This window comes from Phyllobates terribilis, unplaced genomic scaffold (assembly GCF_046119375.1).
Source record: "Phyllobates terribilis strain yellow unplaced genomic scaffold, ASM4611937v1 Scaffold_76__1_contigs__length_6945272, whole genome shotgun sequence".
Classification (NCBI taxonomy): Eukaryota; Metazoa; Chordata; class Amphibia; order Anura; family Dendrobatidae; genus Phyllobates; species Phyllobates terribilis.
The window spans coordinates 5,368,867-5,391,707 of record NW_027362836.1 but is presented as its reverse complement, the minus strand read 5'-3'; positions in this window follow the sequence as shown (position 1 = coordinate 5,391,707).

Sequence of the window (22,841 nt, the reverse complement as noted above, 5' to 3'; positions counted from 1 at the left end):
TAGATAGGTTTTTCTTTAGTTAGGATTGACTCAACTACTCAAGCCTCAAGCGCACTCCTCCGGCCAGCAGCTACTCTGTAGATGCAACCCTGGGCCTATGGTAAGTATCTATCCCTGTACAGGGGTGTAATGGTAAAGGCCAGGGTTCCCTTGGGATCTGCAGAATGGAGTAGCAAGTCTGTCCGAGAAAGCCTTTTTGAGCTGATGGATTTAAACAAATTTCAACATTTAGGAAAAAAGCATTAATCTATTTCAGTTAGAGTTAATTCAATTACTCTAGCATAAAGATCCTAATTCACTTTGTCTAAAGGAAGTTAGTTGGCAAATTTTTATTGTGTGAGCAATGAGGTTATGAAACTCTCTACCACATGAAATTGAAATACTTAATTTTCTAAAAAAAATTCAAGGAGGGCATGTGTGTGCCTTTCTTGAATAATATAAAATTGCAGGTTATCCGTACTAGATTTTGTTATGGGACGTTGATCCAGGGAACTAGTCTGATTGCCATATGTGGAGTCGGGAAGGAATTTTTCCCCTAATATGGGGCAATTAGCATCTGCCTCATGGGGTTTTTGCCTTCCTCTGGATCAACACATTATCTTTTAGGTTGAACTTGATGGACTTGTGTCTTTCAACCTTAAAACTATGAAACGGTCCCTGTATAGAGGTTCAAGGGTGAAGCCCAGGGTTCATTTGGAAACATCAGAAATGGTGTGTTTTGCGCCCAGTCTGTCCAAGGAAGCCTGTTTGAGCCAACGGCCTCAGAAATATCTTAACATTTAAGAAAGTAGCAATAGTTAGGGTTGGCTGAACCATTCTAGCCTTAAGTTTGCCCCTCCAGTCAGCATCTACTATGTAGATGCAATCAAGGCCCTGTAATAAGTCTTTATCGCTGTACAGGGCTGTAAGAGTGAAGGCCAGAGTTCCTTTGGAACCTGTAGGATAGACTGGCTTTTGCCAAGTCTTTCCAAAGAAGCTTTTTTGAGCCATAGGCCTCAGACAGGTCCTAACAAGAAAGTGGCATTAGATAGGTTTTTCTTTAGTTAGGATTGATTCAACTACTCAAGCCTCAAGCGCACTCCTCCGGCCAGCAGCTACTCTGTAGATGCAACCCTGGGCCTATGGTAAGTATCTATCCCTGTACAGGGGTGTAATGGTAAAAACCAGGGTTCCCTTGGGATCTGCAGAATGGAGTAGCTTGCGCCAAGTCTGTCCGAGGAAGTCTGTTTGAGCCAACAGCCTTAAACAGATCCCAGTATTTAGGAAAAAAAGCTTTAGTTAGAGTTGAATCAACCACTATAGCCTCAAGCTCGCTCCTCCGGCCAGCAGCTACTCTGTAGATGCAGCCCTGGGCCTATGGTAAGTATCTATCCCTGTACAGGGGTGTAATGGTAAAGGCCAGGGTTCCCTTGGGATCTGCAGAATGGAGTAGCTTGCGCCAAGTCTGTCCGAGAAAGCCTTTTTGAGCTGATGGATTTAAACAAATTTCAACATTTAGGAAAAAAGCATTAATCTATTTCAGTTAGAGTTAATTCAATTACTCTAGCATAAAGATCCTAATTCACTTTGTCTAAAGGAAGTTAGTTGGCAAATTTTTATTGTGCGAGCAATGAGGTTATGAAACTCTCTACCACATGAAATTGAAATACTTAATTTTCTAAAAAAAATTCAAGGAGGGCATGTGTGTGCCTTTCTTAAATAATATAAAATTGCAGGTTATCCGTACTAGATTTTGTTATGGGACGTTGATCCATGGAACTAGTCTGATTGCCATATGTGGAGTCGGGAAGGAATTTTTCCCCTAATATGGGGCAATTAGCATCTGCCTCATGGGGTTTTTGCCTTCCTCTGGATCAACACATTAGCTTTTAGGTTGAACTTGAAAGACTTGTGTCTTTCAACCTTAAAACTATGAAACGGTCCCTGTATAGAGGTTCAAGGGTGAAGCCCAGGGTTCATTTGGAAACATCAGAAATGGTGTGTTTTGCGCCAAGTCTGTCCAAGGAAGCCTGTTTGAGCCAATGGCCTCAGAAATATCCTAACATTTAAGAAAGTAGCAATAGTTAGGGTTGGCTGAACCATTCTAACTTTAAGTTTGCCCCTCCAGTCAGCATCTACTATGTAGATGCAATCAAGGCCCTGTAATAAGTCTTTATCACTGTACAGGGCTGTAAGAGTGAAGGCCAGAGTTCCTTTGGAACCTGTAGGATAGACTGGCTTTTGCCAAGTCTTTCCAAAGAAGCTTTTTTGAGCCATAGGCCTCAGACAGGTCCTAACAAGAAAGTGTCATTAGATAGGTTTTTCTTTAGTTAGGATTGATTCAACTACTCAAGCCTCAAGCGCACTCCTCCGGCCAGCAGCTACTCTGTAGATGCAACCCTGGGCCTATGGTAAGTATCTATCCCTGTACAGGTGTGTAATGGTAAAAACCAGGGTTCCCTTGGGATCTGCAGAATGGAGTAGCTTGCGCCAAGTCTGTCCGAGGAATTCTGTTTGAGCCAACAGCCTTAAACAGATCCCAGTATTTAGGAAAAAAAAGCTTTTGTTAGAGTTGAATCAACCACTATAGCCTCAAGCTCGCTCCTCCGGCCAGCAGCTACTCTGTAGATGCAGCCCTGGGCCTATGGTAAGTATCTATCCCTGTACAGGGGTGTAATGGTAAAGGCCAGGGTTCCCTTGGGATCTGCAGAATGGAGTAGCTTGCGCCAAGTCTGTCCGAGAAAGCCTTTTTGAGCTGATGGATTTAAACAAATTTCAACATTTAGGAAAAAAGCATTAATCTATTTCAGCTAGAGTTAATTCAATTACTCTAGCATAAAGATCCTAATTCACTTTGTCTAAAGGAAGTTAGTTGGCAAATTTTTATTGTGCGAGCAATGAGGTTATGAAACTCTCTACCACATGAAATTGAAATACTTAATTTTCTAAAAAAAATTCAAGGAGGGCATGTGTGTGCCTTTCTTGAATAATATAAAATTGCAGGTTATCCGTAGTAGATTTTGTTATGGGACGTTGATACAGGGAACTAGTCTGATTGCCATATGTGGAGTCGGGAAGGAATTTTTCCCCTAATATGGGGCAATTAGCATCTGCCTCATGGGGTTTTTGCCTTCCTCTGGATCAACACATTAGCTTTTAGGTTGAACTTGATGGACTTGTGTCTTTCAACCTTAAAACTATGAAACGGTCCCTGTATAGAGGTTCAAGGGTGAAGCCCTGGGTTCATTTGGAAACATCAGAAATGGTGTGTTTTGCGCCAAGTCTGTCCAAGGAAGCCTGTTTGAGCCAACGGCCTCAGAAATATCCTAACATTTAAGAAAGTAGCAATAGTTAGGGTTGGCTGAACCATTCTAACCTTAAGTTTGCCCCTCCAGTCAGCATCTACTATGTAGATGCAATCAAGGCCCTGTAATAAGTCTTTATCACTGTACAGGGATGTAAGAGTGAAGGTCAGAGTTCCTTTGGAACCTGTAGGATAGACTGGCTTTTGCCAAGTTTTTCCAAAGAAGCTTTTTTGAGCCATAGGCCTCAGACAGGTCCTAACAAGAAAGTGTCATTAGATAGGTTTTTCTTTAGTTAGGATTGACTCAACTACTCAAGCCTCAAGCGCACTCCTCCGGCCAGCAGCTACTCTGTAGATGCAACCCTGGGCCTATGGTAAGTATCTATCCCTGTACAGGGGTGTAATGGTAAAGGCCAGGGTTCCCTTGGGATCTGCAGAATGGAGTAGCAAGTCTGTCCGAGAAAGCCTTTTTGAGCTGATGGATTTAAACAAATTTCAACATTTAGGAAAAAAGCATTAATCTATTTCAGTTAGAGTTAATTCAATTACTCTAGCATAAAGATCCTAATTCACTTTGTCTAAAGGAAGTTAGTTGGCAAATTTTTATTGTGTGAGCAATGAGGTTATGAAACTCTCTACCACATGAAATTGAAATACTTAATTTTCTAAAAAAAATTCAAGGAGGGCATGTGTGTGCCTTTCTTGAATAATATAAAATTGCAGGTTATCCGTACTAGATTTTGTTATGGGACGTTGATCCAGGGAACTAGTCTGATTGCCATATGTGGAGTCGGGAAGGAATTTTTCCCCTAATATGGGGCAATTAGCATCTGCCTCATGGGGTTTTTGCCTTCCTCTGGATCAACACATTATCTTTTAGGTTGAACTTGATGGACTTGTGTCTTTCAACCTTAAAACTATGAAACGGTCCCTGTATAGAGGTTCAAGGGTGAAGCCCAGGGTTCATTTGGAAACATCAGAAATGGTGTGTTTTGCGCCCAGTCTGTCCAAGGAAGCCTGTTTGAGCCAACGGCCTCAGAAATATCTTAACATTTAAGAAAGTAGCAATAGTTAGGGTTGGCTGAACCATTCTAGCCTTAAGTTTGCCCCTCCAGTCAGCATCTACTATGTAGATGCAATCAAGGCCCTGTAATAAGTCTTTATCGCTGTACAGGGCTGTAAGAGTGAAGGCCAGAGTTCCTTTGGAACCTGTAGGATAGACTGGCTTTTGCCAAGTCTTTCCAAAGAAGCTTTTTTGAGCCATAGGCCTCAGACAGGTCCTAACAAGAAAGTGGCATTAGATAGGTTTTTCTTTAGTTAGGATTGATTCAACTACTCAAGCCTCAAGCGCACTCCTCCGGCCAGCAGCTACTCTGTAGATGCAACCCTGGGCCTATGGTAAGTATCTATCCCTGTACAGGGGTGTAATGGTAAAAACCAGGGTTCCCTTGGGATCTGCAGAATGGAGTAGCTTGCGCCAAGTCTGTCCGAGGAAGTCTGTTTGAGCCAACAGCCTTAAACAGATCCCAGTATTTAGGAAAAAAAAGCTTTAGTTAGAGTTGAATCAACCACTATAGCCTCAAGCTCGCTCCTCCGGCCAGCAGCTACTCTGTAGATGCAGCCCTGGGCCTATGGTAAGTATCTATCCCTGTACAGGGGTGTAATGGTAAAGGCCAGGGTTCCCTTGGGATCTGCAGAATGGAGTAGCTTGCGCCAAGTCTGTCCGAGAAAGCCTTTTTGAGCTGATGGATTTAAACAAATTTCAACATTTAGGAAAAAAGCATTAATCTATTTCAGTTAGAGTTAATTCAATTACTCTAGCATAAAGATCCTAATTCACTTTGTCTAAAGGAAGTTAGTTGGCAAATTTTTATTGTGTGAGCAATGAGGTTATGAAACTCTCTACCACATGAAATTGAAATACTTAATTTTCTAAAAAAAATTCAAGGAGGGCATGTGTGTGCCTTTCTTAAATAATATAAAATTGCAGGTTATCCGTATTAGATTTTGTTATGGGACGTTGATCCATGGAACTAGTCTGATTGCCATATGTGGAGTCGGGAAGGAATTTTTCCCCTAATATGGGGCAATTAGCATCTGCCTCATGGGGTTTTTGCCTTCCTCTGGATCAACACATTAGCTTTTAGGTTGATCTTGAAAGACTTGTGTCTTTCAACCTTAAAACTATGAAACGGTCCCTGTATAGAGGTTCAAGGGTGAAGCCCAGGGTTCATTTGGAAACATCAGAAATGGTGTGTTTTGCGCCAAGTCTGTCCAAGGAAGCCTGTTTGAGCCAATGGCCTCAGAAATATCCTAACATTTAAGAAAGTAGCAATAGTTAGGGTTGGCTGAACCATTCTAACTTTAAGTTTGCCCCTCCAGTCAGCATCTACTATGTAGATGCAATCAAGGCCCTGTAATAAGTCTTTATCACTGTACAGGGCTGTAAGAGTGAAGGCCAGAGTTCCTTTGGAACCTGTAGGATAGACTGGCTTTTGCCAAGTCTTTCCAAAGAAGCTTTTTTGAGCCATAGGCCTCAGACAGGTCATAACAAGAAAGTGTCATTAGATAGGTTTTTCTTTAGTTAGGATTGATTCAACTACTCAAGCCTCAAGCGCACTCCTCCGGCCAGCAGCTACTCTGTAGATGCAACCCTGGGCCTATGGTAAGTATCTATCCCTGTACAGGTGTGTAATGGTAAAAACCAGGGTTCCCTTGGGATCTGCAGAATGGAGTAGCTTGCGCCAAGTCTGTCCGAGGAAGTCTGTTTGAGCCAACAGCCTTAAACAGATCCCAGTATTTAGGAAAAAAAAGCTTTAGTTAGAGTTGAATCAACCACTATAGCCTCAAGCTCGCTCCTCCGGCCAGCAGCTACTCTGTAGATGCAGCCCTGGGCCTATGGTAAGTATCTATCCCTGTACAGGGGTGTAATGGTAAAGGCCAGGGTTCCCTTGGGATCTGCAGAATGGAGTAGCTTGCGCCAAGTCTGTCCGAGAAAGCCTTTTTGAGCTGATGGATTTAAACAAATTTCAACATTTAGGAAAAAAGCATTAATCTATTTCAGCTAGAGTTAATTCAATTACTCTAGCATAAAGATCCTAATTCACTTTGTCTAAAGGAAGTTAGTTGGCAAATTTTTATTGTGCGAGCAATGAGGTTATGAAACTCTCTACCACATGAAATTGAAATACTTAATTTTCTAAAAAAAATTCAAGGAGGGCATGTGTGTGCCTTTCTTGAATAATATAAAATTGCAGGTTATCCGTAGTAGATTTTGTTATGGGACGTTGATACAGGGAACTAGTCTGATTGCCATATGTGGAGTCGGGAAGGAATTTTTCCCCTAATATGGGGCAATTAGCATCTGCCTCATGGGGTTTTTGCCTTCCTCTGGATCAACACATTAGCTTTTAGGTTGAACTTGATGGACTTGTGTCTTTCAACCTTAAAACTATGAAACGGTCCCTGTATAGAGGTTCAAGGGTGAAGCCCTGGGTTCATTTGGAAACATCAGAAATGGTGTGTTTTGCGCCAAGTCTGTCCAAGGAAGCCTGTTTGAGCCAACGGCCTCAGAAATATCCTAACATTTAAGAAAGTAGCAATAGTTAGGGTTGGCTGAACCATTCTAACCTTAAGTTTGCCCCTCCAGTCAGCATCTACTATGTAGATGCAATCAAGGCCCTGTAATAAGTCTTTATCACTGTACAGGGATGTAAGAGTGAAGGTCAGAGTTCCTTTGGAACCTGTAGGATAGACTGGCTTTTGCCAAGTTTTTCCAAAGAAGCTTTTTTGAGCCATAGGCCTCAGACAGGTCCTAACAAGAAAGTGTCATTAGATAGGTTTTTCTTTAGTTAGGATTGACTCAACTACTCAAGCCTCAAGCGCACTCCTCCGGCCAGCAGCTACTCTGTAGATGCAACCCTGGGCCTATGGTAAGTATCTATCCCTGTACAGGGGTGTAATGGTAAAAACCAGGGTTCCCTTGGGATCTGCAGAATGGAGTAGCTTGCGCCAAGTCTGTCCGAGGAAGTCTGTTTGAGCCAACAGTCTTAAACAGATCCCAGTATTTAGGAAAAAAAAGCTTTAGTTAGAGTTGAATCAACCACTATAGCCTCAAGCTCGCTCCTCCGGCCAGCAGCTACTCTGTAGATGCAACCCTGGGCCTATGGTAAGTATCTATCCCTGTACAGGGGTGTAATGGTAAAGGCCAGGGTTCCCTTGGGATCTGCAGAATGGAGTAGCAAGTCTGTCCGAGAAAGCCTTTTTGAGCTGATGGATTTAAACAAATTTCAACATTTAGGAAAAAAGCATTAATCTATTTCAGTTAGAGTTAATTCAATTACTCTAGCATAAAGATCCTAATTCACTTTGTCTAAAGGAAGTTAGTTGGCAAATTTTTATTGTGTGAGCAATGAGGTTATGAAACTCTCTACCACATGAAATTGAAATACTTAATTTTCTAAAAAAAATTCAAGGAGGGCATGTGTGTGCCTTTCTTGAATAATATAAAATTGCAGGTTATCCGTACTAGATTTTGTTATGGGACGTTGATCCAGGGAACTAGTCTGATTGCCATATGTGGAGTCGGGAAGGAATTTTTCCCCTAATATGGGGCAATTAGCATCTGCCTCATGGGGTTTTTGCCTTCCTCTGGATCAACACATTAGCTTTTAGGTTGAACTTGATGGACTTGTGTCTTTCAACCTTAAAACTATGAAACGGTCCCTGTATAGAGGTTCAAGGGTGAAGCCCAGGGTTCATTTGGAAACATCAGAAATGGTGTGTTTTGCGCCCAGTCTGTCCAAGGAAGCCTGTTTGAGCCAACGGCCTCAGAAATATCTTAACATTTAAGAAAGTAGCAATAGTTAGGGTTGGCTGAACCATTCTAGCCTTAAGTTTGCCCCTCCAGTCAGCATCTACTATGTAGATGCAATCAAGGCCCTGTAATAAGTCTTTATCGCTGTACAGGGCTGTAAGAGTGAAGGCCAGAGTTCCTTTGGAACCTGTAGGATAGACTGGCTTTTGCCAAGTCTTTCCAAAGAAGCTTTTTTGAGCCATAGGCCTCAGACAGGTCCTAACAAGAAAGTGGCATTAGATAGGTTTTTCTTTAGTTAGGATTGATTCAACTACTCAAGCCTCAAGCGCACTCCTCCGGCCAGCAGCTACTCTGTAGATGCAACCCTGGGCCTATGGTAAGTATCTATCCCTGTACAGGGGTGTAATGGTAAAAACCAGGGTTCCCTTGGGATCTGCAGAATGGAGTAGCTTGCGCCAAGTCTGTCCGAGGAAGTCTGTTTGAGCCAACAGCCTTAAACAGATCCCAGTATTTAGGAAAAAAAAGCTTTAGTTAGAGTTGAATCAACCACTATAGCCTCAAGCTCGCTCCTCCGGCCAGCAGCTACTCTGTAGATGCAGCCCTGGGCCTATGGTAAGTATCTATCCCTGTACAGGGGTGTAATGGTAAAGGCCAGGGTTCCCTTGGGATCTGCAGAATGGAGTAGCTTGCGCCAAGTCTGTCCGAGAAAGCCTTTTTGAGCTGATGGATTTAAACAAATTTCAACATTTAGGAAAAAAGCATTAATCTATTTCAGTTAGAGTTAATTCAATTACTCTAGCATAAAGATCCTAATTCACTTTGTCTAAAGGAAGTTAGTTGGCAAATTTTTATTGTGTGAGCAATGAGGTTATGAAACTCTCTACCACATGAAATTGAAATACTTAATTTTCTAAAAAAAATTCAAGGAGGGCATGTGTGTGCCTTTCTTAAATAATATAAAATTGCAGGTTATCCGTACTAGATTTTGTTATGGGACGTTGATCCATGGAACTAGTCTGATTGCCATATGTGGAGTCGGGAAGGAATTTTTCCCCTAATATGGGGCAATTAGCATCTGCCTCATGGGGTTTTTGCCTTCCTCTGGATCAACACATTAGCTTTTAGGTTGATCTTGAAAGACTTGTGTCTTTCAACCTTAAAACTATGAAACGGTCCCTGTATAGAGGTTCAAGGGTGAAGCCCAGGGTTCATTTGGAAACATCAGAAATGGTGTGTTTTGCGCCAAGTCTGTCCAAGGAAGCCTGTTTGAGCCAATGGCCTCAGAAATATCCTAACATTTAAGAAAGTAGCAATAGTTAGGGTTGGCTGAACCATTCTAACTTTAAGTTTGCCCCTCCAGTCAGCATCTACTATGTAGATGCAATCAAGGCCCTGTAATAAGTCTTTATCGCTGTACAGGGCTGTAAGAGTGAAGGTCAGAGTTCCTTTGGAACCTGTAGGATAGACTGGCTTTTGCCAAGTCTTTCCAAAGAAGCTTTTTTGAGCCATAGGCCTCAGACAGGTCCTAACAAGAAAGTGGCATTAGATAGGTTTTTCTTTAGTTAGGATTGATTCAACTACTCAAGCCTCAAGCGCACTCCTCCGGCCAGCAACTACTCTGTAGATGCAACCCTGGGCCTATGGTAAGTATCTATCCCTGTACAGGTGTGTAATGGTAAAAACCAGGGTTCCCTTGGGATCTGCAGAATGGAGTAGCTTGCGCCAAGTCTGTCCGAGGAAGTCTGTTTGAGCCAACAGCCTTAAACAGATCCCAGTATTTAGGAAAAAAAAGCTTTAGTTAGAGTTGAATCAACCACTATAGCCTCAAGCTCGCTCCTCCGGCCAGCAGCTACTCTGTAGATGCAGCCCTGGGCCTATGGTAAGTATCTATCCCTGTACAGGGGTGTAATGGTAAAGGCCAGGGTTCCCTTGGGATCTGCAGAATGGAGTAGCTTGCGCCAAGTCTGTCCGAGAAAGCCTTTTTGAGCTGATGGATTTAAACAAATTTCAACATTTAGGAAAAAATCATTAATCTATTTCAGTTAGAGTTAATTCAATTACTCTAGCATAAAGATCCTAATTCAGTTTGTCTAAAGGAAGTTAGTTGGCAAATTTTTATTGTGTGAGCAATGAGGTTATGAAACTCTCTACCACATGAAATTGAAATACTTAATTTTCTAAAAAAAATTCAAGGAGGGCATGTGTGTGCCTTTCTTGAATAATATAAAATTGCAGGTGATCCGTACTAGATTTTGTTATGGGACGTTGATCCAGGGAACTAGTCTGATTGCCATATGTGGAGTCGGGAAGGAATTTTTCCCCTAATATGGGGCAATTAGCATCTGCCTCATGGGGTTTTTGCCTTCCTCTGGATCAACACATTAGCTTTTAGGTTGAACTTGATGGACTTGTGTCTTTCAACCTTAAAACTATGAAACGGTCCCTGTATAGAGGTTCAAGGGTGAAGCCCAGGGTTCATTTGGAAACATCAGAAATGGTGTGTTTTGCGCCAAGTCTGTCCAAGGAAGCCTGTTTGAGCCAACGGCCTCAGAAATATCCTAACATTTAAGAAAGTAGCAATAGTTAGGGTTGGCTGAACCATTCTAACCTTAAGTTTGCCCCTCCAGTCAGCATCTACTATGTAGATGCAATCAAGGCCCTGTAATAAGTCTGTATCACTGTACAGGGCTGTAAGAGTGAAGGTCAGAGTTCCTTTGGAACCTGTAGGATAGACTGGCTTTTGCCAAGTTTTTCCAAAGAAGCTTTTTTGAGCCATAGGCCTCAGACAGGTCCTAACAAGAAAGTGTCATTAGATAGGTTTTTCTTTAGTTAGGATTGACTCAACTACTCAAGCCTCAAGCGCACTCCTCCGGCCAGCAGCTACTCTGTAGATGCAACCCTGGGCCTATGGTAAGTATCTATCCCTGTACAGGGGTGTAATGGTAAAAACCAGGGTTCCCTTGGGATCTGCAGAATGGAGTAGCTTGCGCCAAGTCTGTCCGAGGAAGTCTGTTTGAGCCAACAGCCTTAAACAGATCCCAGTATTTAGGAAAAAAAAGCTTTACTTAGAGTTGAATCAACCACTATAGCCTCAAGCTCGCTCCTCCGGCCAGCAGCTACTCTGTAGATGCAACCCTGGGCCTATGGTAAGTATCTATCCCTGTACAGGGGTGTAATGGTAAAGGCCAGGGTTCCCTTGGGATCTGCAGAATGGAGTAGCTTGCGCCAAGTCTGTCCGAGGAAGTCTTTTTGAGCCAATGGCCTTAGACAGAACCCATCATTTAGTAATTAAAAAGCTTTAGTTAGAGTTATAGCCTCAAGCTCGCTCCTCTGGCCAGCAGCTACTCTGTAGATGCAACCCTGAGCATGTGGTAAGTCTCCATTCCTGTAAAGGGGTGTAATGGTAAAGATCAGGGTTCCTTTTGACCTGCTTATGCCAAGTCTGTCAAAGGAAGCCTTTTTGAGCTGATGGCTCTAAACAGATCCTAATGTTTAGGAAAAAAGCTTATGTGTATTTCAGTTAGATTAAAAGTAAAGCCAACAAAAGAGAATTTAACTTTCCCCAAAAAATCAATTATTAATATAGCATTTACCTGCCCAGATCTCAGAACTAATGCACTATTAGGATGTAGCAATCCCATATAATTTTGTGTGCAGTTTTAATACTATGTAATCACCCCCCTCCATTAATTGGTAATATGTGAGTGGTTGTCGCATCAATATTTTGCACCTGTATTGCTGTCATCGTTATTATATGGTATGATTAGTACTGAGACCTAGGCAGGTAAACACTGTTGCCCTTTTTTCTTGTGTTAATTCTTGAATTTTGGTGGGAATTTAAATTTGTCTTTGCTTTTAATGTTAGTGTAGGGACTCGCAAGTATGAGGACCCTTGACGCGGGTTGCGAGCTTGTGTATTTTGGCCAAAATATTTACTAATACCTCATATATATCATATATATTTTTTGCACGTTATTTTTATTCAGGGTGCAGCCAGACCCATCAATGTTGGCCTTGTAAACTAGGGTGTCTGTCTTCATGGGGTGTACTTAAAAAGTGCTGGGCAGCCCGCCTAATCTAATAGTTTGGGCTTCACTAATAGGCTGTAAGCCAGACATTGTGCACTACCTATGTGTGACCAGTGCCCTATACAAGGCTTATTTGTGTGCAGTTTTAATACTAAGCAATCACCCCCTCCATGAATTGGTAGGTTGTGAGTGGTTGTCTCATCAATATTTTGCACCTGTGTTGCTGACTTCTTCATTATATGGGTTTGCTGCATCCTTGTAATTATTGTTGCTGTATTTGCTGTGTTAATTCTTGAATTTTGGTGGGAACTTTAATTCCTTGTTTTTGTGACTTTGCTTTTAATGTTAGTGTAGGGACTCGTAAGTATGAGGACCCTTGAGCAGGTTGCGAGCTTGTATATTTTGGCCAAAATATCGACCAATACCTCATATATATCATATATATTTTTTACATGCTATTTTTATTCAGGGTGCAGCCAAGCCCATCTACAGGTGCATCTCACAAAATTAGAATATCACCAGAAAAGTTAATTTATTTCAGTTCTTCAATACAAAACGTGAAACTCATATATTATATAGAGCCATTACACACAGAGTGATCTATTTCACGTGTTTATTTCTGTTAATATTGATGATTATGGCTTACAGCCAATGAAAACTCAAAAGTCATTATTTTAATTAATTAGAATACCTTATAACAACAGCTTGAAAAATGTTTTCAAAATCCAAAATGTTATCCTACTGAAATGTATGTTCAATAAATGCCCTCAATACTTGGTCGGGGCTCCTTTTACATCAATTACTGCATCAATGCGGCAATGTGGCATGGAGGGATCAGCCTGTGGCACTGCTGAGGGGTTATGGAAGCCCAGGTGGCTTTGATAGAAGCCTTCAGGTCGTCTGCATTGTTGGGTCTGGTGTCTCTCATTTTCCTCTTGACAATACCCCATAGATTCTTTATGGGGTTAAGGTCAGGTGAGTTTGCTGCCAATCAAGCACAGTGATACTGTTGTTTTAAACCAGGTATTAGTACTTTTGTCAGTGTGGACAGGGGCCAAGTCCTGCTGGAGAATGAAATTTCCATCTCCAAAAAGCTTGGCGTAGCTAAGGTTTTGTTTCAGGGGGCCGAAACTTCTGAGTGGGCCTCTAACCAGGTAACCCTGATTCCAACTATAGCGGCGCACCCAGATAGTTGATGTAGGAAAACCTCAGCAGATGACCGCGCTGTTACTAAAAATAATCTCTATACAAAGACCAGCACTGATTTTACCGCCATATGGTGACATATATTGATAGATGCCAGTCCTGCAGAACATATAAGAGATCACAGCTCAGTTATATATAGTACCTTACAGCTGACGTTCTTTCTGATTAAATTGTTCACTTTTCCCGTCTTTTCCATCTGGCCCAGACCGACACGACTACTTCTCCAGCCAGGGCTCAGAGTCTCAGGTATGCAGAGATCACAACAAAGACACATTTGACTCCTTACATTTCAGGCACTGACCACATCTATCCCCAACCTGCACAAACTTCTCGTCCTGCTGATACCCCAATACTGAGCCTCTGCTGCAAAATGTGTCCCTATTACTGCACCTACTGTGTGCCCTCTAGATGGTAAAACAAACCTCTAAAATAAAGTAATGCCGTGTGCAAGTGTCCTAGAAAACAGTGCCCGCATTGTGCCCCCTAGAAAGTAATAGTGCCCCTTCGACAGTCACGATAACCTGAGTTCCCCTATAAGAATAAGTCCCCACCTAAGATTTAATAATGTCCTGAGTCTCCCCCCATGTAGAGCTCCGCTCTAACCAGTATGATGTTCTCCTATTCACGATATAATTCCCCCTCACTGTATAGTACCCCCACAAAGTATACTGACCCCTTAGTAGCCCCCAAGCTGATGGCTCCAACACTGTATGATGGCCTCCACACTATACAAAGACCCCACATTATCTCCCACACTGTATGATGGCCCCCACGCTGTTCAAAGAACCCACATTATCTCCCACACTGTATAAATAGCCTACATATAGTATAATGCACCAGATAGTCCTCAATATAGTATAATGCACTCCCCATAGTCCTTCGTATAGTATAATGCGCCCCTATAGGCAGAGTCTGTAGTAAAATGCTCCCCCCATTGACAGAGTCTGTAGTATAAAGCTCCCCCCCATAGGCAGAGTCTGTAGTATAATGCTCCCCCCCTCCTCATAGGCAGAGTCTGTGGTATAATGCCCCCCCATAGGCAGAGTCTGCAGTATAATGCCCCCCCCATAGGCAGAGTCTGTAGTATAATGCTCCCCCCTCCTCATAGGCAGAGTCTGTAGTATAATGCCCCCCCCCTCCTCATAGGCAGAATCTGTAGTATAATGCCCCCCCCCCCATCTCATAGGCAGAGTCTGTAGTGTAATGTGCCCCCCCTCCTCATAGGCAGAGTCTGTGGTATAATGCCCCCCCCATCTCATAGGCAGCGTCTGTAGTATAATGCCCCACTTATAGGCAGAGTCTGTAGTAAAATGCACCCCCCATAGGCAGAGTCTGTAGTATAATGCTCCCCCTCTTATAGGCAGAGTCTGTAGTACAATGTCCCCCCCATAGGCAGAGTCTGTAGTATAATGCTCCCCCCCTCCTCATAGGCAGAGTCTGTGGTATAATGCCCCCCCATAGGCAGAGTCTGCAGTATAATGCCCCCCCATAGGCAGAGTCTGTAGTATAATGCTCCCCCCTACTCTTAGTCAGAGTCTGTAGTATATTCCCCCCCTCCTCATAGGCAGAATCTGTAGTATAATGCCCCCCCATCTCATAGGCAGAGTCTGTAGTATAATGTGCCCCCCCTCCTCATAGGCAGAGTCTGTGATATAATGCCCCCCCCATCTCATAGGCAGCGTCTGTAGTATAATGCCCCACCTATAGGCAGAGTCTGTAGTAAAATGCACCCCCCATAGGCAGAGTCTGTAGTATAATGCTCCCCCTCTTATAGGCAGAGTCTGTAGTACAATGTCCCCCCATAGGCAGAGTCTGTAGTCTACTGCTCTCCCCTGCTCATAAACAGAGTCTGTAGTATAATGCCCCCCATAGGCAGAGTCTGTAGTAGAATGCCCCCCCATAGACAGAGGCTTTAGTATAATGCTCCCCCCCTCCCCATAGACAGTCTGTAGTATAATGCCCCCCCTCCCCATAGGCAGAGTCTTTAGTATAATGCCCCCCCTCTCTGTGGGCAGAGTCTTTAGGATAATGCTCCCCCATAGGCAGAGTCTGTAGTATAATGCACCTCCCCCTTCCCATAGGCAGAGTCTGTAATATAATGCCGCCCCCCACCCGGCAAAAAATAAATAAACAGTACTCATCTCTCCTCCTGGTTCGCTCGCTGCTCAGAGCACCCAGCACGCACACATCTTCAGCACAGCGGGCTGGGCGCCAAGTGATGATGTCAGAGACATCAGTCACAGAAGGGACTAATGGGAGAGAGATCCGCGCTCCCTCTCTCATCAGTAAACTTGCGGCGGTGGCGGGCAGTGGGGCCCGATGCTGGCACCAGGGGCATGCTAGATACAGTTACACTGGCGTAGCCCTGGATGGGCCCCCTAAGAGCGAGGGGCCCGGGGCCACCGCCCCCTTTGCCCCCCTGGTAGCTTGATACTGTGGCAAAGGGAAGCATGAAGTGCTCTAAAATTTCCTGGTAGACGGCTGCGCTGACTTTTGTGTTGAAAAAACACAGTGGACCTACACCAGCAGATGACACGGTTCCCCAAACCATCACTGATTGTGGAAACTTCACACTAGACCTCAAGCAGCTTGGATTGTGGCCTCTCCACTCTTCTTCCAGACTCTGGGACCTTGATTTCAAATGAAAATTGGAACTCTGGACATCTGTCAAGCCAGCAGTCTTCATCATGATTGTCATGATTGTGGAGCCTACTAAAACAGACTAAGGGACCTTTTTAAATGCTTAGGAAGTCTTTGCAGGTGTTTTTTGTTAATTATTTTAATTTACTGAGTTAATGACTTTTGTGTTTTCATTGGCTATAAGCCATAATCATCAACATTAACAGAAATAAACACTTGAAATAGATCACTGTGTTTGTAATGACTCTATATAATATATGAGGTTCACTTTTTGCATTGAAGAACTGAAATAAATTAACTTTTTGATGATATTCTAATTTTGTGAGATGCACCTATATGTTATGGCCTTGTAAATTAGAGTGTCTATCTTCATGGGGTGCACTTAAATAGTGCTGGGCAGCCCGTGTTCTGGCCTCAGCAGCGAATTTAGCTATCCAGGGAATCTAGTCACTTTATGTGTATATCAGTTCTGACATTATGTTGCTTGCATTTGAATCCTGTCTCTTTTTTATTGTTTGATAACGGCACTGTCTGCTAGTGATTTAATGTATTTGCTCTAGTTTCAATTTGCAATGCATTATGGGAAAGTTCCAAGAGCATTGTGAGACAGTTCTTGTTGCATTGTGGTCCTGTTCTTGTCACAGTTTGGGCAGCGACCATTATTTCCTCGTCTCTTCTGATGGAGAAGTTCCCTTATCACTCATCTTGTAAAGTGGCACAGAGCGGTAGTCGTGACTGAACGTCGGTCTGATTTCGCTCTGGCACTTTACAGACAATGGGTGTCCCAGTCCCAGTGTGCTCTAGGGTGTGGGGTGCAGCACACTCTCTTGTAGGCCGCAGGCCTCCACTGCCTTCAGGCTTCTGTCCTCAGAAGCCGCCGCTCACAATTTAGGGAACACGAAGTTCTTTGTAACAGTCAAACATATACTTGACAGTTCAAGTTCATCAGGTGGGTACAGATGGGATAAGGCACAGCAATTCACATTATCCTCCTTCTTAGCATAACTCCTCTTCAGCCCTGTTGCTAGCTCATCCTGTATTTCTCGTCCACCTCTGCAGTGCACCCGGGACTGGCCTTCAACTTCCATCTATGCAGGTCCCTGTCCATCTTCCTTTGTACTTCAGAGCACACAAAGTGTCCGGCAGCTCCTATGCCAGACCTTAGGCTCTGGACGTGACTGGAGCGACTGCTCTGGATCCCAGTAATGCCTCCCACTGCCTGGAACATTGAGTACTATATACAGTGGGTACGGAAAGCATTCAGACCCCTTTACATCTTTCACTCTTTGTTTCATTGCAGCCATTTGGTAAATTCTAAAAAGTTCATTTTTTTTCTCATTAAAGTACACTCTGCACCCCATCTTGACTGAAAAAAAACAGAAATGTAGAAATTTTTGCAAATTTATTAAAAAAGGAAAACTGAAATATCACATGGTCATAAGTATTCAGACCCTTTGCTCATATTTAAGTCACATGCTGTCCATTTCTTGTGATCCTCCTTGAGATGGTTCTACTCTTTCATTGGAGTCCAGCTGTGTTTAATTAAACTGATAGGACTTGATTTGGAAAGGCACACACCTGTCTATATAAGACCTCACAGCTCACAGTGCATGTCAGACCAAATGAGAATCATGAGCTCAAAGGAACTGCCTGTTACGATGTTAGTAGATACCCTGAAGTCCAATGGCGTGGGCCAAAAGCAGAGACTGAGACAAGAGTAGTGTGAAAGTCTATTTTAAACTCAAGTGCAAAAGATCACAGCAAACAGTTTATGAAGGTAAGTTCATTCCAAACAACACTTCTTAGAACCTAATCTGTAAGGCACGGCCTTCATTACTATTAGGGTATGTAAACGTTAACGATAGTCCAAGTTTACTTAGGTACAGTAATATGCAAACAGAAATAAGGATAGTAAGCAGACGTAGGTATTCCTCAGTTGATTGTGGACTCACGTAGTGCAGAAGAGAAGACAAACTGGAATATGGATCTGGATATTGAAGAATGCAGGAGGTGCAGCGGAGGAAACAGCGATGTCTTAAGCAGAGCTGGAGCCGGGTATTTAAACACAGAGCAAGATGGTGACTATACCAGAGGTGTAGAGATCCAGGAGAAGTTTTCTTCAGGAAGACAAAAGTTCAGAGATCCCAGCGTGAGTGAACAACAGCCAGTGGTTCCTTTCAGCAGAAGTCCCCTTAGCAGAGGATTCAGGCAGCAATCCTTTCAGCGGATGACTAGGAGTAAAAACAAGGTCAGCAAGACTCTATTCAGAGGGCTAGCACAGGTGAGTAGAAAGCTAAAAGCACACAATACTCAGGCAAGGCATGATTGCAACACATGCAGTTTAAGTAGGTCCACAGGCAGGAAACACATGACCCCAGTGAGGCAATGGAAGCCATCTTGGCTAAGGGAAAAACTACTGGCAAAGTAAAATTAAACCTGGCATCCTGACACTGCCCAAGGAGCTTAGAGACAGAATTGTGGCAAGGCACAGATCTGGCCAAGTTTACAAAAGAATTTCTGCATTAGTCAAGGGTCCTAAGAACACAGTGGCCTCCATAATCCTTAAGTGGAAGAAGTTTGGGACCACCAGAAGTCTTCCTAGACCTGGTCGTCCAGCTAAACTGAGCAATCGTGGGAGAAGAGCCTTGGTGAGAGAGGTAAAGATGAACCCCAAGATCACTGTGGCTCAGCTCCAAAGATGCAGTAGGGAGATGGGAGAAAGTTGCATAAAGTCAACTATCACTGCAGCCCTCCACAAGTCGAGCCTTTATGGCAGAGTGGCCCAACGGAAGCCTCTCCTCAGTGCAAGACATATGAAAGCCTGCACAGAGTTTGCTTAAAAACACATGAAGGACTCCCAGTCTATGAGAAATAAGATTCTTTGGTCTGATGAGACTAAGATAGAACTTTTTGGTGATAATTCTAAGGGGTATGTGTGGAAAAAACCAGGCACTGCTCATCACCTGCCCAATACAATCCCAACAGTGAAACATGGTGGTGGCAGCATCATGGGGGTGTTTTTCAGCTGCAGGGACAGGACGACTGGTTGGAATTGAAAGAAACATGAATGCGGCCAAGTACACAGATATCCTGGATGAAAACCTCTTCCAGAGTGCTCTGGACCTCAGACTTGGCCGAAGGTTCACCTTCCAACAAGACAATGACCCTAAGCACACAGTTAAAATAACAAAGGAGTGGCTTCAGAACAACTCTGTGACCATTCTAGACTGGCCCAGCCAGAGCCCTGACCTAAACCCAATTGAACATCTCTGGAGAGACCTGAAAATGGCTGTCCACCAACGTTCACCATCCAACCTGACAGAACTGGAGAGGATCTGCAAGGAAGAATGGCAGAGGAACCCCAAATCCAGGTGTGAAAAACTTGTTGCATCATTCCCAAGAAGACTCATGGATGCACTAGCTCAAAAGGGGGCTTCTACTCAATACTGGTCATTTGGTCTGACATGCACTGTGAGCTGTGAGGTCTTATATAGACAGGTGTGTGCCTTTCCAAATCAAGTCCTATCAGTTTAATTAAACACAGCTGGACTCCAATGAAAGAGTAGAACCATCTCAAGGAGGATCACAAGGAAATGGACAGCATGTTGTAGTGCCGGCGTCCCTGCCCTCTGCTAGGCAGGGACGCTGTTCCCCTCACCGCTCTGCTCCGTGCCCGGCGTCCCTCTCCCGCTCTGCTGGCAGCGCGCGCTCCTTCCCGGCCACTGTGCTTAGGGCGCGCGCGCGCGCCCTCCCTCCCTCTTAAAGGGGCCGCGCGCGCCGTCCTAAGGAGTCCCCGGCCAATGGCCGGAGGACTTTACCATATATAAGGCACCTCCTCCAAAATGGAGGTGCCCGAGCAATGTTGTTGCACCGTTCTACTCTGCTTCAGCCCTCAGGTCCCGTTGCCAGTTACCTGCCAGATTCCTGCCAGCTTGCTGTCCTAATCCTGCCTGATTTCCTGTTACCTGCCTGCCTGCCTGAGGTCCGACGGTCTGCCTTACAACTCCGGTCAGTCTGTCTAAGGACCAACTTGCCCGCTCACCTGGGAGCGCACATCAGCTACCTGCCTGCTTGCCTGAGGTCCGACGGTCTGCCTTACAACTCCGGTCAGTCTGTCTATGGACCAGCTTGCCCGCTCACCTGGGAGCGCTTCTCCGCTACCTGCCTGCTTGCCTGCCCGGAGGCTCCGCTGTCACGTGCTGTGACCACCAGCTATTCCAGACTCTTGCTCGCTCACCTGGGAGCGCTTCTCCGCTACCTGCCTGCTTGCCAGCCCGGAGGCTCCGCTGTCACGTGCTGTGACCACCAGCTATTCCAGACTCTTGCCCGCTCACCTGGGAGCGCTTCTCCGCTACCTGCCTGCTTGCCAGCCCGGAGGCTCCGCTGTCACGTGCTGTGACCACCAGCTATTCCAGAGACTCTTGCCCGCTCACCTGGGAGCGCTTCTCCGCTACCTGCCTGCTTGCCTACCTGGAGGCTCCGCCGTCACGTGCTGTGACCACCTGCTATTCCAGAGACTCTCGCTTGCTCACCTGGGAGCACACATCCTCCATCTGCCTTGCTAGCCTACCTGGAGGTTCAGCCATCACAGGTCGTACCTACCCTTTACTTAGAGACTGCCCCGGTCACTTGCCGTGACCTCCAGCCCGTTCTTCCAGAGACTGCCCGGTCACTTGCCGTGACCTCCTGCCCGTACACCCAGAGACTGTCCCGGTCACCTGCTGTGATTGCCTGCCTGGTCGCCACCCGCTCCCTTACAAGGACCACCCCCTTGTATAGTAGCCCAGAGGTTCCGCCTCCCAGACCCGTTACACATGTGACTTAAATATGAGCAAAGGGTCTGAATACTTATGACCATGTGATATTTCAGTTTTCCTTTTTTAATAAATTTGCAAAAATTTCTACATTTCTGTTTTTTTCAGTCAAGATGGGGTGCAGAGTGTACTTTAATGAGAAAAAAATGAACTTTTTAGAATTTACCAAATGGCTGCAATGAAACAAAGAGTGAAAAATTTAAAGGGGTCTGAATGCTTTCCGTACCCACTGTACTTCAATAAAACTCACCCTATAGATACCCTAGCCTGAACCTGCATGTCAACGGAGATGGGCATCCTACATATAGATGACAATGGCACCCTTGCTGAACGGCAGCTGCCCCTAGACCCTAAAAGTCCCTTATTCGTACTTATGACGCGCCCCTGGGCCTGTGTCGCGCAGCGTTGCGCACGCGGGAGCTTACCCGGAGCCGGATCTGGTGAGGGTTGTAGTCTCGTGGCGGTGACCCGGTCCGTGCCCAGGGAGTCAGACTAAGTGGCGCTGTATTAGCGGTAGATGTTGGACGACTACGCCACCCGTTGAGTGCAGCTAAGGAGCTGCTGCTGCAGGGCAGACCGCTGAGGCCGGTGGAAGGATTGTGCAGCGTGATAGTATAACCCCCAACGGGAGGGGTATGGCCTCAGGGCAGCCGACGTGGATGATGGGGGTAGCAGGAACCACTCGGAGACGGTACGGTGTAGTTCAGGGTCTTTACTGGTGACAAAGACAGACCCTCCCGGAGTACTGGCTAGCGATTGGGGCCTGGTCAGTCCTTGAGCAGATGGGATCTCCCCTGGCCAGGCGGAGTTGTAGGCCTCCCAAACTAACGTTACTCTTCTGGCTACCTTGCTAGAGGCGGGTATAAGTAGCCCACGTCCCTGAGTGTACCGTGTGGTGCTCACCCGTATGGCCGGTGACTCGGGGCCTTCTAGTAGCTTCCGCTCCACGACGGCGGTGCTGGTCCCACGCGTGTGACCGTGCCTTCGGGTTTCTGGGCCAGAGGACCTGCAATCCCCTGCCGGTCGGTTTCTGCTGCTGGATAGGAGTTAGTCCCCACAGCCTCGGACTCCGGGTCCGGTGATAGCTTCTCAGTCAGGGCGAGCTCTGCAGCTGCCAGCCCCTGACTCCTTGTAGCACTGCTCCCACAGAGCTCCTGTTGTTTCTTCCCATAGCTGCTTCTCTTCTCTGTCTCTACTTCTGGCATGGCCCAGGAGCTGGGCCCAGCCGGAGCCACAGCTCCCTGTCAGCCCTCCTGGCTGAACTCTCCCTTTGAACTCTCTAACCCTGCCTCAGCCCCAGGTTTATATAGGGGAAGTCCTTCCCCTCCCAGGACTGGGCAGGAGGTGTGGCATGCATAGGATTCCTGACCAAGAGACCTCCCACCTGCTCTCAGACATAACATTGCTGTTACTGTGGAAACCAGACCCCTGGGGTGCCACATTCCCCCCTAGTGAAATTTAGTACTCCGGGACTAAACAATTTTTTTTTTGAAAAACATAATAAGGTATAAACAATAATAATACAACAAGAAAAACACATAAAGATGGTCACGGCGTGTCCGCAACCGGGTGCAGTCTTTGAAGAAAAGCAAGGTGTCCATTTCACCAAAACAGGGAGACGTAACCAGGTAGGGGTCTGTCCTGCCCCGAGTCCTTAACAGTCTTTAGTCCATCCCTAGGTTACGCTCCAACTATGTACACAGGATTCCCGGTAAATCCACCAAAGACTCCTATAAATTACTAGAGACACATAATTATTTACAAGATATGGCCGCTCTCAGTCCTCGGCCAGTGGGGATAAGGATTGGCTGCTCACAGTCCTCAGCCTGGTAAGGGATAGGGGATGGCTGCTCACAGTCCTCAGCCTGGTAAGGGATAGGGACACACGGGGAACAATTCACTAATCCCAACGGGGACCATATTTTAATTAGCATCAGTTCTCATACCCTGACGGGTAACGATATACAGTTCTTTGTTTATGCTACTTCCCTTCAGTAGCGGTGTCCTCTTTGTGCTCCCTCCTGAGGGTAGTCCTCAGACCCGTCCGGGTCCTC